This window comes from Cygnus atratus, chromosome 13, assembly GCF_013377495.2.
Source record: "Cygnus atratus isolate AKBS03 ecotype Queensland, Australia chromosome 13, CAtr_DNAZoo_HiC_assembly, whole genome shotgun sequence".
Taxonomy (NCBI): Eukaryota; Metazoa; Chordata; class Aves; order Anseriformes; family Anatidae; genus Cygnus; species Cygnus atratus.
Window position 1 is genome coordinate 10,072,767 of NC_066374.1, and position 6,652 is coordinate 10,079,418.

Consider the following 6,652-nt stretch of genomic DNA (forward strand, 5'->3'; position numbering starts at 1 on the left):
TTCTTCAGATACAAAGGTGATGAGGGTTTTCCAGCCAACCTTGAATGTCTACAGTTTCTGTACCATAGCATCCAGCTGCAAATAAAAGATTTTGAGGTTAAGCGTCCATCCTTCACCTTATGCACCAACGGAGGCCACCCAAAGAGGCAACTGAGCACACTCACAGCATGGTCATGCCAATTCTCTGAAAATCCTTCAGAAGAAACCACACCTTACTCCCACCCCTGCTATAGCTCTAAGCTATTTAATGAATAGAGATAAGTTTGTGCTTTCAGCTGGGCACCACACTTTCTAAAGCATAACAATAACAGGTGATGACAAAATGTTACATCACAAACAAATTCTGTTTGATATGAAAAATGCATTGTCCACTTGAGATAAAATGTACTACTGTGGCCATAAATCTGCAGCTGGAGCTGAGTGAAAATAAGCAGCTTCAGGTCAGGGAACTGCACATAGGTAGAGGTGGTATAGATCATCTTACAATTTAGAGGCAATGGTTGCAAAGTGCTTAGCTCTGATGGGGAGAATTATTTACAGCGAGTGCACAGAATAATCTAGTGATATGTGAGGCTCCGCAGTTACATAAAAGAGAGAGATTGCCCTTTGATCCAAATATCTGTGCACTCTTACAGCCCTCATTACAGACGTTGATCATCCAAGCCTTCTGCATTGCTGCTAGATGAAAAGAGATGAGAGTGATATTATCTCTCCTGCTCAGCAACTTATCTATGGGAGCTGTGGAATTATTTGACTGATAGGGCTGTACAAAAAATGGAGCCTGTAGTGATCACTGTTCCTTGGCAACTTTGCCTTAGAGAATGAATGCAGGGAGTTCTGCCACACAAAACCACAATGACTGTAGAGGAAACAATTTTTCATTTCGAAATAAGCAACCTCTCACATATATACCAACAAACACATACGCTTTTCTTTCCAGTTATTGCATTATGCTTATTCTGTTCACAAATTATTATTATTAGTCAAATGCTTTTCTTAAATAGAACATTTTCCAATCATAAGTATAGCCAAAAAGTCATACACAGCACTCTGTGTAACAAAATCTCCATCAAATCCCCCTTGACAAACATATTTACATAACTGAGATCAAAACATTAAACTTGAGGATACTGCATGGGAAGAAAGATGGAAAGAAAAAAAATAAACGCATCTAAATCTAAACCTACATAATAAATGTATTCTTCTATCAGAGGAACAACCTGTTGTGCTAAATGCTTCTTTACTTGCGGAGTTTAGCCAATGCTATTCAAACACTTTGAGTTAGAATCTGCTCTTGCATGGATCTCATACCTCCTTTTAAACAAAGAGAAGGAGGCATGAGAGCACAAATAGGGTGGTGTTGTTTTTTAAAGTAATTTTCCTCTATAGTTAATAATATCAATTTTCATGGGAGCTCTCACTTCTATACTGTTAGCCTGGATAAACTAATCCTCCCAATCAGTCTTTATTACGTTTGATACTCTCAGAGATTTATGTGCTTTTAGTCAAAACAAGAAAGCTTTTCTGAAGCCTGCTATTCATGTATTGATGTATTTTTTATGATGGCAGGCCAACAATTCAGTAGAATGAAACAAAACAGTTGGGTAGGCACAGCTTTCCTTCGGAACACTCTCTGGATTTTTTAATTTGTGTTGATTTAGATACCAATACTGCTCATATACAAAAAAGAACAACCCTCTGAATTTTCAGTATGGAGATGAAGAGATTATTTTTTTTAAGAAATTGCAGCCGCAGAGAAAATTATCATCAATAAAATGATATATGATCATTTATGCAGCAGAAATAACTAATAGAGCTGAGACTGCACAAAAGTGTAATGTTCATCTTACACAAAGTATTCTTCAATGAGACTATATGCAAATCAGTATTTGTGCTGTCGAAGATACTGATTAAACTTATAATTTAGGTTTTTAATTGAACTTTTTAATTGGATTTTTCACAACAGTTCTGACTCATGTATATGAATAATTAACTGCTGTAAAATAAGTTTCCAAAATGAAATCATAAATTCCAGAATGATTTTGTTTTTTAATTTAATTCTGGTAAATTTCTGCAGCATACATCCTGTGCCTGGCTTTTACTCTGTTCCATATACACGATCCTAACACAACTGTACAAAAAGACAGAATGTAAACAATGTATATCTGTAAATGGTGCAAATTCACACACACACAAAAAATACATTCATAAAATAAATATGACTGTTGTCCTGCAGAACAGCAAGCTTGACGCAAAGGTATTCATGATATATACTATGGGTTGGTATTTTAACCTTAATTATTTTGGCGATAAGAAAAGATGAAATAAGGACACATTAGCATTAGTGCTTCTGAATTTAGCACTGGTATTTCATTGGCTTACAAATGAATATCTGTCAGCTGAGTTCAATGAGGCAGTAACTTCACACTGCTAAACATCAGAGTGATGCATTACTTGAAACTCCAACAAGGCAAGGAAAATAAAGTAAAGCACACTGGATGTGAACATAGAATCACAGAATATTCTGAGTTGGAAGAAACCCACAAGGATCATTGAGTCCAACTCCTGGACACATTCATGAACAAAATCTAAAAGAGAAGCTCAATGATCTTAACCATCAACTAAATTAAACCACTTGGCTTTTAGCCTCTCAAGTTAAAAGCCAAGATTCTCCAGACAGATAAAAATAAGACTAAAAGCAATCACAATACTAACATGCCAGACTGAAAGGAAAAATATATATATATCCTGCTTTGTTTGTGCATAACAAAGTATGATACAGTAACATCTCATGCTCAATTAACATGTCTTTTGGAGGGGATTATAAATGATTAATAGCTGATAATAGGTCATGCAAGGTGTGACTAGTATGCATTTCTGATGATTATAAATATACAGCCAGAGGACGATAAGGATGGCCCCTGTCTGTCAGCAACCTATCAACCCTTATGGCAACCTGTAAAAATTTATCAACTATTTACTATCCACAACGGAGAAGATCTAGTGGACTAGCTTGAGAGAGAATGTAAACCAGACACTACTGAAAACACAGTGCTAGCTAATGTGTAATGACTGCATTACTGTACAGTATCTAAGCATACAGAGATATCATAGGTTTGCAGGAACACCTAGGTATGATCAACTGACATAAATGAAGTTTCTTGCACATTTCAATTGCTATCAGCTATAGGGACCTACTCAAAGTCCTGTAATGACTGAGGTGAACATGTACACATCTGATCATGGTTGTGCCATGATTGTTACAAACACTACTACTAGCATTGCTGTTAGAGTCCTTTGGTTGAACTGAGATTATAAAATATGTGCCACTTTATACTAATCTTTGGGAAGAAAAAAGATGGCACTGCAGTACAGAATCAAGGTTCAGATTTCTGTGTTTGTTTTTTTGTTTGTTTGTTTTTAAGAGCAAAATGGCTCTAAGTTAACTGCCTACCTAGCAATATTGAATTCATTTATAGAAGTGTAATTCCAGAAAAGCCCATTAGCTTCGACGAAATCATTCCACTTTTATCCTGCCATAATTTAGGTCAAATTCTGACTCTTACTTTACTCCATATTACACAAAGTATTTTCACAGACACATGGTAACAAATCCATCAGTTATGTTACCTGGAAATCCTGATGCTGTATATTCTTTCTAAACACAGGTATTCAGCTGCTTATCACTTACATTAGCAAAATTAAAATATAGCCCATAAACTGCTGAATGTTATTTCCAATAAACCTGAAATAGAAATGGGAAACACTACACCAAGCAAGTGAAGTTACTTTTAAATGACAGTCAGCTGTTTATGCGTACTAATTTGTGAAGGCCTAGTTCTCCAATCTGTCTGTAATACTAATGCATACAGACTGCTAATACACCTTGAATCCTTGTAAAATGCCTTCAGTCTCCAACAGATTCAGTGTTTTCTGTGAGGAGACATGCACTACATGACTTACGTCTGTTGTTTACCAACTCTTTAAAAACAGACCGTTTTTGCAGAGGCAGCCCCTTGTTCAGTGATGGAAGGTGTTGCCTGTCCTGGGCCATGGAGACAAGTTTGGAGTTAGTTGTCCAAATCAGTCACTTAACCTTCTTATCAAACCAAATCCTGTTTGAGCTGCCTTTCCCCTTTATGGTAAGAAAGCTATTCCTGCTTGCTGATGCTCCAGCCTTTTTCTGTAACCACCTGCTACTACAAGGCCTGCAAAGATTTCCACCAAATACCTTGGCCATAAACAATCCCTTGAAGCCCTACCAGTGTTGCCAATAGAGACAGGCAAAGAACAGAGACAGCTTGCAGAGCTAAAAGGAGAGGAAAAAAACATCCCAAACTAAAAGGAAGTTTTTCTTTTCCATTAACTGTTTTAAGCCTCCTGGGTGACTTTGTGGAATCACTGCGGCGAGTTGTGAATGATGTATGAAATGAGAAATCCCTGCCCACCCAGTGGAAAAAAGAATTTACAGACAGTGCTTTGCAATCACTTACATGCTCTGCTGTTTGATGTAGTACTTAGCCAAGTTACAACCACAAAAGCCTGCCAACCACTGAGATAGCAGCATTTTTTAAAAATGGAGGAGTCTTTTTCAGCACTGAAAGCATGGAAGCAAAGTCTATTCTGCAGTCTATTAAGGGTAGCACATAAGTTAAAAATTTACTCTGCATTTTCAAGCTGACCTTCAAAACAATATTGAATAGCAAGCAATATACTTTTAATGTAAGACTAGAAGAACATTTTTATCACTTAAGTTACACTATTTAAAGTTAATAAAATAGAAAAGTTTATATTTTATTTCATCTTTATAATCTGATTATGTTACACTTGTTCTGTCTTTGTAAACAAATGCATTCTTTGAGATACAACAAATAGAGACACAGGAATTTAGGAATATGAAAGAATTTAGTATTTACAAAGGAGATATGAATTTTCCTTAATTGGTTATTCTTTTATCCATAAAAATGATGTTCAGTAAGCACAAAACTGACCTCCTTTTGACTTCGAGACTTTTAATTTAAAACATATTTCAAGCCTACTTCAAGGTTTTCTTACTGAACTGTTTCAAAAGTTCTAAGAATTCAGAAATCCTTTATATAAACCTTAGCAATTTCAAGCAAATGTGTTCTTTTAATTCTTAACTTTCATTTGAAAAGTAAGAAAAGTTTAAAAAGTCTTACTGAAAAGCATTGTAATTCAACAACAACAACAAAAATAATAAAAGATGTATGAAAGAGATATTATCACTATAGAACATTATTAATGATTGACCACATTATAAGTTTCTCTAAGTTAATTCTAAGTGGAAACTCTTGCAAGTAAACATGAGTTTTTTATTTACAAGTTTTTTGCTCCTCAAATAAAAGATGCAATCCTTACTCCTCTCCGAAAAAAAAAAAAAAAGGGCAAATTTTCCCTATTTAAGTTAATGAACATTTTGCCATTGGTTCAAAGGCAAGATTTTTCAGCATAAATCACTTCTCAAAAACCTGGTGCTAAAACACTTAGATTAGCCTAGCACTTACTGAAACCATACAGGCTATAGTTGACACTGGGGTAAAGTTGATATTAAAAGGAGCTTGTATGAGGAGAATGTATGCGTAGTTATACATGCATTAATAGCTAGCCCCTGTATGTTTTTATCTGTAAAAAAGACTAATAATTAGACCCCATTTGTTAGTGTTCCATTGTTTAGGCTCTTCTCTACCAACAAGGATTAAGTGGAAAAACCACTTTTAATACTATTAAAAGTCCCGATACAATATTTACAGAAACACCATAATTATCTAAGCTCAACAGTGAGCAAACAAACTTCCATGAACACATTTTAGCAATGACCAAGTTTCCACAAAGAGCTAGACATTCACTCAGGCCTAGCAGTAGCTCCCTTGACTACTTTTACTACTTGCAGCATGAAGTCTTGATTTCATTGCTAGTTTTGCTATCAACTTACTGTGGCCATGATTTCCCATTGGCATGCACAAGTCAAAAATGTGCATTAATAAGGAAGGCTCATGGACTATTGTCTAAAATATATAGTGTATACAGAGAGTAAACCAGCACAAGTTGACTGCCCCTCAATTTATTCTCTCTTTGGCAGACTATATCACTTCCATTAAAACAATCCATGCCTTAAGAATAAATTTAATTAGTAAGAAAGACATTGTTTAATACATATTTTTTCAATTTGGATTTCTTAAACACAGAGAGATTTTTTTCAAATTATTAGTTTTTCAGAAATTGGGAAATCTGAAATGAGAGTTTTTCCCATGCGGTTTGAACTCTACCCTGGTACATTCCTCTTTTTAAAGAATGACTCTAATTTTCACTAGAAGATAGCAAACAATATTCAGACTTTCAGATCAGCTATTTATTGCATTTTTATTTAGCAGGTCGTAACTTAGATTAACTGAAAGGGCAGCTAGTGTTAAACTGGTATGTATATAAACTTCCTAAAAAAATCTATTGTTTTCAACTGATATTACTATTATGGAATTATTTCCATTTCTCTTCCCTTGACCTTCTACATGTTTAAGTGCAACAATCTTTCACATAACTGTGGTTACATATTAAAAAGGCATGGCTGCCCAGCATTAGAATTCAGTGGAGCTATATAATACTGTTTCAAAAGCTTTTTTTTTTGCAACCTCAT